This window comes from Furipterus horrens, unplaced genomic scaffold, assembly GCF_987537825.1.
Source record: "Furipterus horrens unplaced genomic scaffold, mFurHor1.1.pri manual_scaffold_6, whole genome shotgun sequence".
In the NCBI taxonomy this organism is placed as follows: domain Eukaryota; kingdom Metazoa; phylum Chordata; class Mammalia; order Chiroptera; family Furipteridae; genus Furipterus; species Furipterus horrens.
In genome coordinates this window covers 166,928,856-166,941,075 of record NW_028327176.1, presented here as the reverse complement: position 1 = coordinate 166,941,075, position 12,220 = coordinate 166,928,856, and the positions used below count along the sequence as shown (strand labels likewise).

At 41.1% G+C, this 12,220-nt stretch overlaps 1 protein-coding gene across 1 annotated transcript in view; it reads left to right on the top strand.

Moving 5' to 3' along the window:
• Positions 1–3,448: 3,448 nt before the first annotated feature.
• Positions 3,449–12,220, top strand: part of EPB41L2 (erythrocyte membrane protein band 4.1 like 2) — a 212,835-nt gene continuing 204,063 nt past the window's right edge. The window contains exon 1 of the mRNA XM_090279842.1: positions 3,449–3,580. The gene's annotated coding sequence lies outside the window, so the exon portion shown is untranslated. The remainder of the gene's footprint in view (positions 3,581–12,220) is intronic.

Genomic DNA, 12,220 nt, shown 5'->3' with positions numbered 1-12,220 from the left:
GTCAGAGGAAGACAAATACCACATAATTTCACTCATATGTGGAATCTAATGAACAAACTGAACGAACAAGGAAAATGGGGACAGATTCATAGATGGAGAGCAGATGACAGCTAGTTGGGGGGAGTTTAGGGGGTGGAGGGACTGAGGAAAAAGGACTCGTGGACATGGACAGCAGTGTACTGATTGCTGGGGTGACGGGGGTATAAGGGGACTAAATGGTAATGAGAAAAATACAATAAAGATTACAGTTTTTAAAAAGGAGAGTATTATCACTCTGTGATTTAGATAGAAAAGGGGAGGCTTTTGAGGGGAAAAAAAAAAAAAAAAACCCTGTGGAAAATTTTACTGCAGATGGAAGAAAAAAGGGCTGCTTGAGGGAAGACTCTATTACTAGACTGGAAAAACATGGCTTGTGTGGTAAAATGTTTACCAAGATAGCTGCCAACAATGCTTTCCATCACTGTACACACATCCTACCTTTCCTATCAAGTGGTGAAGTCTATGATTCCCTCTCCTTGAACTGGCTCTCTGACTTGCCTTGACCAACAGGATTGGGTGTAAGTGATGCTGTTACTTCTGGCTTAAGGCCTTGTAGCTTTTGTTTTTATCTTCTCAGAAGTCAGGTGTCATGTAAGCAAGTCTGGGCTATTCTGCTAAGAGGCCATATGGTGAGAGATGGGCCCTGGAAGATCAGAGTCCATTTGGAAGAGACATTAGGCTCCCTTGTTGACAGGAAGCACCAACTACCAGACCTGTGAGTGAGACCTTCTTGGACCCATCATCCACAGTTGTGCCTCCCAGTGATTTCATGCAGAGCAGAGATGAGCCATCCTGTTGAGCCCTGCTTGGATGCTGCCTACCCCAAAGAATCATGAGCAATAACATAATTGTCATTGAGTCTTGGGGTCATGTAGCCACAGATAACTGAAACAGCTTCAAGGATGGGCCAGGTGATAGTTTGACTCCTGCTGGTGTGGTGTCTTTTCTTCTTATGGCAGTGGAACTAGGAATGCATACACTCCCAGCAATGCCTGAGATTGCCTTGGTCTGACAGAACATGAAAGTGCATTGTTAGGTCTTCCTGTCCATGGACCATGTAAAGTAAGGGCAGGTTCTGAATCCAGAGCCACTTCAATACTTGCACATGGTTGGGAGGAACAGAAATAAAAGAAGGAATCACCGGTATAGGAGCTGCTGGGTGACTGGATTGGTAAGAAAAGCCAGTAAAAGGTGCTGGGTAAATTTCTAGTCCAAACTGCCAAACTGTCTTTGCTTGTAGATGGTGCTCAGGATTGAGGCTGCGATGCTAAATTTGGATATGGTGACTCTCTGGCTGGAATCTAGGTTCCTGCTTTATCCTTTGCGTCAGTTTCTTGCTGTTACTCCACTCTGTCTAGAGGGAAAGACCCAGCCTTGCTTTTATTAGTCTCTTTTTCTGGAGATTAATGTTCTGTCCCATGATGCCAGTGTTTTAGCTTGCTCACATCAGCAGATATCACTTGTTCAGGACTTTGTTCTGCTTGTCTGTTCAAAACCCCTCTTCTCTCCCTGTTAAGACCTTCCTTCTTGCCTGGACTACCACCTGTTGTTTGCCTACATCTGTATGGCACCATGTTTGTTTTCTTTACTTCCTTATGGCTCCTGGAACTTGATTTTTCTACTGTCAGTTCCTGCCAAGTCCTCAATGAATCTGCTCCATTTCATTGAAATGTTGGGGCCCTGTAAGACTGTGTCCAAAACACAGTCGAATTTTTCTTCCACACGACAGACTTTAGATATTTGATAATGACCTTTCCATCACCTTTAATTACCTCTATAGGCTAAATCTTGCTTGTTCCTACGTTATCAAGGTCACCTAACTATGGATATACCTCTTAAAAGATGGCATACAGAAATGATTCACAAGCTTCAACAGAGAATATAATAGGGATATCATTTCTTATGATAAAGGCATACTTTATAGTTTATTAATTATGCCTACATTTATGTCATTATTTTTCATTAGCATTTTAAAGAGTTTCCATCAGGAATAGATCAAAGTTTTATGGGCCCTAAAGCTTATAAAACTGTTAGGACTCTCTTTAATACATTTTTTTAAAAACAACTATATAGTTAGTTTCAAGGCCTGTGAAAATGAAGGATTCTAAAGCTTAGGGTTTTGTAAATTTCATTGTAAATCTGACTCACAGTCCCTAATAGTATCGTCTCGTAAAATTCCCAGGTCTTCTTTATTAGAACTGCTATCTAATCAGGTTTTCTCTCTATATCAGTGAGTCTTAAACTTGACTTGGGTACTTAGCATATGGGGGGTTAAATAAGATAACACAGGTGAGGGACTTAGAACAACACCTAGCACATAAAGCATGCAATAAATAGTAGCAATTATTATTTTTATTATTCACCAGCAGAACCTTAGCAAATAATTTATCTTCCTGACTCTTAATTTTCTCTTTGATGTAATGAAGATAATACTTTCTCTGCCTTTCCCCGTAAGTTATTGTGAAGATCAAATGATAAAATATGTGAATGTGCTTTGTTAACTGAAAACCATCATATACATGGAAGGCATTGTAACTGAGGTATTGTTAATTTAGAAAAGGTTATGTTTAGGAAAGAAAAGAAGACTTTACTTTGGCTGAGGTGGAGTCATGCAAGACCTCAGCAGTCGTGGGAGAAGGCAAAGGACAACAGGTGCAGATGCTGGAGGCAGTGTCCTGCACATCCTGTTGGACATGACAACGTCCAGAAAAGTTAAATCTGACAGAGCATGTAATTACACAAAAAGAAAGAACTGAGAGGTGTGTGTGTGCGTGCAGCTTTCCACCATTGGCCTTAACTACAGTTTTCAGCCTCTTCTGCAGCCATGTTCTGCTTTGCAAACCAGGTTCCCAGGCCTGGAGAAATCCTATTCACACTTTGGGCTCCGAATAAAAGTCCCTCCTTCCTGGGGTTTCCCCAATTCCTCCTGTTCCTCCCACAGGAAGAATATATTGTTCCTCTTCAATGCCCTTTCGGTGACAGCACTTCCACTCTAGACTGACGGGGACCCAGTTTTCCTTACTTCCCTGTCTCCAGGGCCTAGCCTCCCCTGCCATTGAATAGGTGTTCAATAAGGGTTTAGTCAATGAGTTTATTTTGGAGAAATAAGTTTTAAAAGTTGATAAAAGGGCATTTACGGTTGGGATTCGCGAGTAAGAACGCCTTGCACCTACACATTAGCAGTCGTTATCCAGGGCAGCCTTCACGGTAAGATGTCCTTCCAGCCTAGGGTACCAGGCGACCGATCTCAGGGAATCCCGCGGGAAAGGCCGCCGGCACCGCCTCGGGGGCGTGGTCTGGGCGCGGGGGGGCGTGGTGAAGCCCGAGGGGTTTTCGTGCCGGGGGCGCGTCCGGCGGGGGCGCGGGAGGGGCTTCCGCTTCGAGGGGGCGGGGCTGGCGCGTCGAGTCTTCTGACGGCCCCAGCCAGGGAATTTCAATTTGAAACCTAGCAGAGGGAGGAGGCGGGTGCGGCTGCGGGGAAGCTGGAGCAGAAGCCGGACGGGTCCCCGCGGCGAGAGAGCGTCTGGGGTGCGGTGTCCGGGTAAGGAAGCATGCGGGGCTGCGGAATGGCGGGCCTGAGGCGGAGGAACCTGGGCAGACTGACTAGTCCCTGCGGAGCTGCAGGGGCGGCTCAGATTTTTCGTCTGGCTGCAGCTGGGAAGCTGATCCCGGGCAGGAAGCGGTGGCGGGACGGTCCCACCGTGGGGGAGGGCGGCCGGCTTTGGGATTTTCTGCAGCAATCTCTCTCCTCTCCTCCCCCTCTCCACCGGACCCCATTCCTTTTCCAGAGTCCGGGTCCTGTTGCTCCGGGCCGGATCCTCGCTTTTCCGCTCAACAGTGGATCCTTCTGCCCCCTTCCTGGGAGCCGGGGCCAAGCAAGTCTCGTCGTAGCCGGGAGAGGTAGGGGCATGATGAGGACTGTGAGGGCTCCGCCGGGTCCTGTAGGCTCAGGGTCACGCATCCCGGCCCCGAGGAGGGGCTGGAGCTGGAATCCGGCTCCATCCGGGCGCTGGCCGCGGTGAAAGAGCAGCCGCCTGCTTTAGGCGCCAGGCGATGTGCGCCGGGGTTCTGGGGCAGCGGCAGCCTTCAGGAGGATGATTTTGGGAGAGGAAACGCGGGCAAGGACGCTGCGCCTCCCTGGGACGTCTGCGTGCGTGGGCACTGCGGGGAGCCGGGCGAATGCCACGCGCCAGCCCCACGCGCCCTGCGGGTCGGACCCCGCGTCAGCCCGCGTGGATGCAGAGGACGCACGTTTTGCGCGCGGATCCTTACAATTCCGACAGCCTGGCCATCTTACCACAGATGGCAATTTTTCCTCCTCCGGGACTGGAGGCAGAGGGTTAGGAGCATTTTTAGGTGAGCTGCAGAGGAAGGACGAGGAGGAAAACAGAACGGAGCGGGCAGAGTTGGGATTGGCGTCCAATACCCCATCCCCAGCCTGTGACGTTGTCCCAGCAGCAGGAAGGGATGTCTGCGGACCGACGTCTGTGATTATGCTTCCCAAGATCGCTAACCTCCTCCGAGGTCAGGTTTTTTTTTTTCCGTTTGGTGAAGTTGAAAGAGCTCTGGCCTAGAGTCTATTATTTTTGGGAGAGATCTTTGTGTGGAGCCTCCCTACTGACCGAAGACGCCTTAAATTGAATTCTCCATCACCACAATCGCTGCCCCTATTTTTAAGAGTCTGAGTGAGTGGGTGGGAAGGTAGGGAACCTGGAAGAGCTGTGGATGTTTTTTTCCCTTTTCTGAATCACATCTTTTCCATAGTTTCTTTAACTCTTTGCATCTGAAATGGCTTTTGTGCGTGCGCCAGGGGTCTTGTTCTTCTCTGTTTTTCCTTTATTCCCTTTTCTTCTTTCCCTCTTTATTTTCCCCCTTAGTTTTGTTCTTCCCCTTATTTTTGTTCTTTCACTGGAATCCATTATTTCTATATCTCTATACTATTGTATTGAGAATTAGCATTTTAGGGAGTGTCCTATTACATTTCCCCTTGGGTTTAACCGTTGAGGGAAACCGAGTCAATTTTTTGGGCGCAGGAGCAGGGATTTAAAATTCTCAGTCTTTCAACTGGTTTTACTGGGAAACGAATAGCACTTAATCCTATTCGGTTTCCGCTTGCAGGTCACTGCTGTGGGAAGTCACTGGGTTGCTATTGCAGCCACTGATGGGGCTGTATTGCAATGCAATCTTGAATTGTGATAAGGGTACACCCGGTACATTCATCAGGCTGACGTAACTTTTTCAGAGCTTGGCTGTGTCACCTGTCAGCTTGAGGGATCACTCCTATAATTTAGTTTAAGAACTACCATCAAACTTCAAGTATCTACTCTTTGGAGGTTGTTGGAGAACTGGACAAGTGGAGATGGCTTGGAACAATGGCATGGATTTAGGGCTAATTTAATCCTATCCTGTCTTTCTCACTTCTTGGGCAGAATTCCCACTGAAGTCAGTAGTGGTCTTGTGTGCAGGACTGCTAAGAACAAGAGGCTGCTCATTTAGAGTAACGGGAAGGGACAGTTTCTTTCCTTTTTAAAACATCCCTTTTTAAGAAAGACCTAGTCATAACAGCTCTTTAATCCTTTACCTCTAGCTGAAGTAGTCAGAGCACTGTGTGCAAAGACCTTCCAGAGAAAATATGTGGCTGAGTTGAGCCCCTAACCTCAAATTCTTGGTATCTAAATTGAATAGGGGTTGTTTAAAATGATTAAAAGTGATTTTAAAAAATAACCTCTTAATAAAGTTAGAATTTTATTTCAGTAAAATTATATCTAACTTAAAAAAATTTAAATGGCTATGGAATATTTTCAGCTAGGTTTGTGTATTAAACTGGATATGTATACAACTGGATATGTATATTAGAATCTGAAATTTAATTTCAGGTAGAAAGAAGCAAGTTTTCAGGTTTAGGAGACAAAACTGAAGAAAGGCCCACTGAAAAATAACTGCAAATATATAAGACAAGTAAATTCATATAGCTCTTCTGTGTTTGGAGAGTTAGTACAGTTTTTATATATAATGACTATCTGGGCCAACATTAGATTTGTGAGCATTTGGAGGTTTCCATGTTAACTTTGTGCTGATCTGAGTTGGTGAACTTGTTAGGTCTCTGCTTCTTAACATAACGTTCTTGTGGTTTACCCTTTCTAAATTACCAGTTCTAAAGAATTGAGTTTAGAAACCTGATCCAGCCACCAGATTTTAAAAATAGATTTTTAAAAATCATAACCATGTCCACGTGTACTACCCAGCTACTTGCTTTCAACTAAAAATACTTGCAAAGATGACAAAGCAGTCCTCAACCAAAATATTTATTGGTAAAATTACTCTGTAATTAGTAATATTGTATAGTTAAGTTTAACATCAGGTTTTGCTTTGAATCACCACTCTCATATTTCTGTGGTAGAGAATTACAAAGGTTCTATCTTTGCTATTTAGGAATGTGGGGTTTATATTTTATATAACAGGATGCTAAATATTTTTGAAGATTTAACTTTGTTTCTGTTTCCACAGGAAAGCATGGACCTTTTTCTTTTTTCTTTTTTTGTACTGAAGTAGTCTGTTTAAAAGCCATGTGGACTTTTTGAAAAGTATAAATTGTTAGTGTTTTTATAAAGCAGTAAAATAGTTTATAGGAATCAATGCTGCTGACAGTCAAAATTTGCATTTCTAAAATCTGTATTGTTTACTTGGAGAAAACAAAGGAAATGTGCCTATCTCCTCCCCCCCCTTTATTTAGAAACCTTTTCAGGGGCTTTGTTTGTTTTTTCAGATTCAGAATTACTGTACCTAACCATTGGGTACTCTTAACAGATTTAAAAGCCTCAAGTAAATGTTTATGCTGGCTCCAGTAGTCAGCAAATACTAGCAAACCCTAATTTACTGCCCTTTTATAGAATCTGGGAATCTCAGGGCCAGGGCTGGACCTTTAAGAGTCAGCAAATCCATTTTCAGACATTGCCCCTTCCGCTCAACACACACATTTCTAGCATCTTTGGAAGCCCAGAGTTAATAGAAGATTCCAGACAGAGCATTCTCTGGGATTGCTATGTTTTGGCACAAACCAGCAACTTGATATTCATAAGATTTCTATCATTCCTCTGACTGGACAGTGCCCCAGATTAAAATCTAAACTAGAATCAATTCCTGGTGTCATAAAGTACAGGGGAATGGCCTCCAAATATAATATAGTTATTTAGAAGTTACAGCTAAACCAAAAATCAAATAAATTATCTCAAATATCAGCTAGAAATAACTGACAGTGATAACCAATGCTCTTAAAGTTCTTTTTCCCTGTATAAAGTATATATGTATTTTGCTTGAGAAGGGATATTTTGAGAGCAGGAATATATTGAGTTGGTCAAAAAGTCCATTTAGTTTATTCCATAAAATAAAAAACACATTTTTCATTTTCACTAATAACTATTGATTTGGATATTTTGAGTATGTCAGCTATCTCCTTTAGGCTATATAACATTGATTGCTCTCAGTTAATGTCTCGATTTGATCATTATCAACTTCAGCTGGTCTACCCGACCGTGGAGCATTGTCTCCAGCATGAAACTTTGCACACCACTTTTGACACGTTTGATCAGTCACAGCACTTTGTCCATACACTGCACAAATCTATTTTTTTTTGTGTGTGTGTTTCAGTTGCATTTTTACCTTGAAATAATAAAACATAATATGCCAAAAATGTGTATTTTCTTCCATTTTCAATATTAAAATGGCTACACAAAAATTCATCAATTTTGATAAGTTTTTTAAAAAATGACTGCTGATACGACAGCTGTCAAAATGGAATCTTAACAAAATTGTTTTGAATGAAGAAGCGCAGCTAGAGCCGTCTTTTGGAAATATAACCTAACTTTTTGGCCAACCCAGTATATCCCCTTCCTCATATAAAATATACAGACATACACACATATTAAAAAAAGATACACAGTGGAACCTTGATACTTGTGGTTAATTCATTCTGGAACTTGTGACATGAGTGCCAAAACCGAGGAGTACCGAATGACGAAGCATTTTCTCTTGCGGGTGGCGTTCTCACTCACACAAGTTCTAGCAAGTGCAATGAGTCTGGAGCAAGTGCTGTGTGCTGAAACATTTTTATCTTGTCCAGATGCAACGAGAACAGGATTTGATGAGTTCTGAAGCTGAAGAATACCGAGGTGTGACTGTATATTTGTTATGTGAAGCACCTATAACACTGTTTACAGTTAATAAGTTCGATGAATCACTTAATGGAACCTTTATGTAATATTTTGGAGATGCCTTTAGTGAAGATTCTTTGAAAGTTGGAGTTGACTTTGTAGAACCTGGTACTGTTACATGTAGATGTCCTATAGGTAACATTTCATGTCAGGATTTGCTTTTCCTTCTGCTGGATGTCGCCCCTTGCTTTGTGGTTGGCTTGAGATCTGTGTGTGTTTCTTAGATGTATGTTCATGTCGAGAAGGGTAAATAATCTATACGTTACTTCCCTAAATACCTGATGTTTGGTATGGTATTTATTTTTAATGAAAATTTCAGTGGTGTTCTCTAAATTCTCAATTTTAAAATATCTCTTATCTCTTAGTATAAGGGTAGACCTCATGTGGCCTATGAGTACATTCACATTGCTTCTGGATTTTTGCCCCAAAGGTTGAAATTGGGCTTATTTCATATTCTCAGTTACTTTTAACGTGGAAGTACATTTTTATTTTACAGATAATTCTCTGCACTTTGGTATTTTTTTGACTTTGGCATATTAGAGTCATAAAGGTCTAAATGTATATAGATTGCCCCCCCCAAATAATCTTTATAGTAATACAGAATAAATTTGAAGAACGAGAATTATCTTTTTATTTACTCTTGAGAAATTTCGTGAGGTTTTTCTTGTGGCAACCAAGATAACATTTTACACATGTAACTTTATTCAGTGTCACGGGGATGATCTTAGTTCTTTCCAGTTTAAGAACCAGAGGTCATTGAAATGGTTCCAAAGTGATTTTGTCACTGTTCATCCTTAGAACTTTATTGTCTAGGTCAGGCAGAGAAGTTTATTGTATGTAAACTGAATCTTTTATGCCTAATTGAAAATTCACTTTTCTCTTGCTTTGCTCTTTTCATGGCCTTACTATCAGCCTCCATGAAAGCATTTTCAAATACTTAGAAGACTTATGTTACCCTCTAAGTGCCTTTTCAAAGATAATTGTGGTTTAAAAATTTTCTCATATAGGGCTGATTACCCAGCTCTCTAATCATCTTTTCCAAGCCTCGAATTCAGGTTTTTAGATGTCCTGATGAGCTTCAGAGCTGGACTCTTCACCAGGATAACAACAGTGCTGGATTTAATTTCATTTTTGAGTTTCCCGTGTGCTACCAGTATGGGTACACATGCTTGAAGATATTAACTTAAATCTGCCATAATTGTTAAGTTCTTTTTCTTTTTGTTCAGACAGGCTACTTGTTTTTCACCTTAGATTCATCCACCTAGACGACCCAAAGGGAGTGTGGAGCTCATTTAGTTCAGACTCAACCTGAGGTGGGAAGTGGGGTCAGTGGAGAAAGTTGTCCAGGGTGGGTGTTAGGGGTTCATGAACTGCCTGAGACTGTTAAGTGAATCAGTGTCTGTATGTGTGTCATAGAGAGTGTGAGCGAGAGAGAGAAAGAGCGGTTTTGGGAAGCAGTTTTTGAAAGGGTTTTGGGAAACAAAAGATTGAAAACTGCTGATCTAGTTCAGTTCTTATTTTTGAAATTTGGAAATCAAAATCTTAAGATGTATTTTTTTCTTTTTCTTAATGTTACCATATTGAATTTCATCACTGATCCCCACCACCCTCCTGCATTTACTTACATTTAATTGTCTTTTTGCTACCCAATTGTCAAGGTTAAACTGAATTCTGATGGCATCTTGGCTTCTTACATTCTTACCTGTGAATTTAACAAATGGACTTTTATTTTCTCATAAATTTCTTTGATGGAAATCTTGATTAGAAGGGATCAGTCTACACTGGTCTGTGTGGTTAGACTGGCACTTATATGAGTAACCTTTGGTAAATTATTTCTCAGAGGCTTCATTTTCTTATCTTTAGTATGTGGTTGACGATCATAACCTACCTCCTAGAGTTATATGAGGATTCCGTGAGCTAGTGCTTACAAAATGCTTTTCATGATGCCTGGCATCTGTGAAAATTGTTAGGTTAAGAAAGGATTTAGTGGGTTGATTGTGAATATGTGGTTAGCAAATTTTTTTTTTTGCAGTGGTCAGGAATAATCATCTCTGTGGAAGTACAGTTTTTTGATATGAAACTAATTTCCTATGGTCATCACAAGTTAAAACCACTTTTTAACAATTTCAGTTCAGTATCTAGAACTTTTGAACTTTTAGGAAACTTTGTTCTAAGAAACTGTCTACTCCTTTTGGTAGTATACAAAAGAACATAGACATGGCAAAGAGAGCTGTTTGGATCTACTTTCAGCAACACAGCGTGTTCATAAAATTTCCCAGGGCCAAGAGACCAAAGACAGAGGCTGACAACTTTAGCATTAGATCAAGAGTTTATTAAGGGAATTTATATATAAGGTGCATCTTGGCTTGCAGTGGGATGACGTGAATATCCTCAGCTGCAGGATGAGTGCTAAAGAAGTACAGAGCAGGGCATGATGGATGGGGTACTGGTGCGTGACCTGCCCCAGGTAAGGGGAAAACGCCTTCCATGCGTGCCTGGAGCAGGGCAGTGGCCTATTCCAGGGACAAGCATGCAGTGGGGTGTTTGGGAGGGGGTGAATCAGACAGTTTCTGAGGGGATTTACAGGAAATATATCTCTGTTCTGGCTGAGATCTAGCTGGCTGGTCCCACAGTCGTCGCATAACGGAACAGTCTGTCCTCCTTACAGGGAGAAGGTAGTCTTTTTATTATGTTGCCAGAGGTAACTTTGAGTATAAAACACGTATGCGTATACTATACTATAACTTTCTATAACTTAATAAGCTTGCTGAAAAAGCTGTGAATAGAATTTTAATTGATAGTTTAAACCTCTGCAAGTGGCATTAAAATGTGACCTTTAAAAACCCAGTATGTATCTTTGTGTGTGAAATACATAAAAAAGATGTTATTTTCCTTTGGCATAGTGTTTTGACTTTAAATTAATTGCTAGCCTTAAGAAATTAGGAGGTTTCACAGAAGTATCTTTATTTTAGGCTTCTTTGGAAAAATTGGAAGATCTTGGGCCCACTTGGGACACGCTGGACCCATGTTCTTCCGTTGCTGCAACCATCAGCCTAGTAGTTCCTGCCCCATTTTGCACACATCATCCTGTCCCTAGTCTGCTGAAGTTTCTCCCATTTTCTTTTTTCTTACCTGTAGATGTCTTCATGAGATACCTGTCTCTTTCAAGCTATTCAATTTGCACTTTTAAGAAAATATCAATCGAAAGATGCAAAAAGGCAGAGATATGTGTGGCCTTGAAGTAGGGATTTCTGGCAGTGGGGCTTTTATATCTTTTGGGCCTGCAGTCAGTTATCACTTCTCCCTTCTTGATGACTGACCTTTAGGTCACTGTTGGTCATAGTTTATGGAACCTATTAATCAGTGCCCAGCACATAGTAGGCCCTTTCTAGTTTCCTCCCAGACTTCATAACCCATTGTTCATAAACACATAGCTTACACTCCAGCAGCCTAATTGTATGTTATTTGGGTTTTTAAAAGCCTTTTTTTCCATTTCATCATTTAATGTTTTAGTATGTATTTCTAGAAGATAACTGTTGTAAACATAACTGGTATACTATCGTTACTCTAAAAATTCCTCAATATTATAAAATATTTAATTGTGGGCATTCAAATGTCCAGTTATCTCAAGTATCATTTTTTTAAAAAGGTGAGATATAATTGAAGTATAACATTATATTAACTTTCAGGTGTATAGCATCATGATTTGATATTTGTATACATTGTGATGATCACCATGATAAGTTAGTTAACATTCATTACTACACGGTTATAAATGTTTTTTCTTATGATGAGAATTTTTAATATCTATTCTCTGAGGAGCTTTCAAATAGTCAATACTTGTTATTAATTATAGTCACCATGCTGTATATTACATCCCCCAGGATTTATTTTATAACTGGAAGTTTGTACCTTTTGATCTTCTTTATCCATTTTTTCTACCTCCGACCCCTCACCTCTGGCAACCAGCC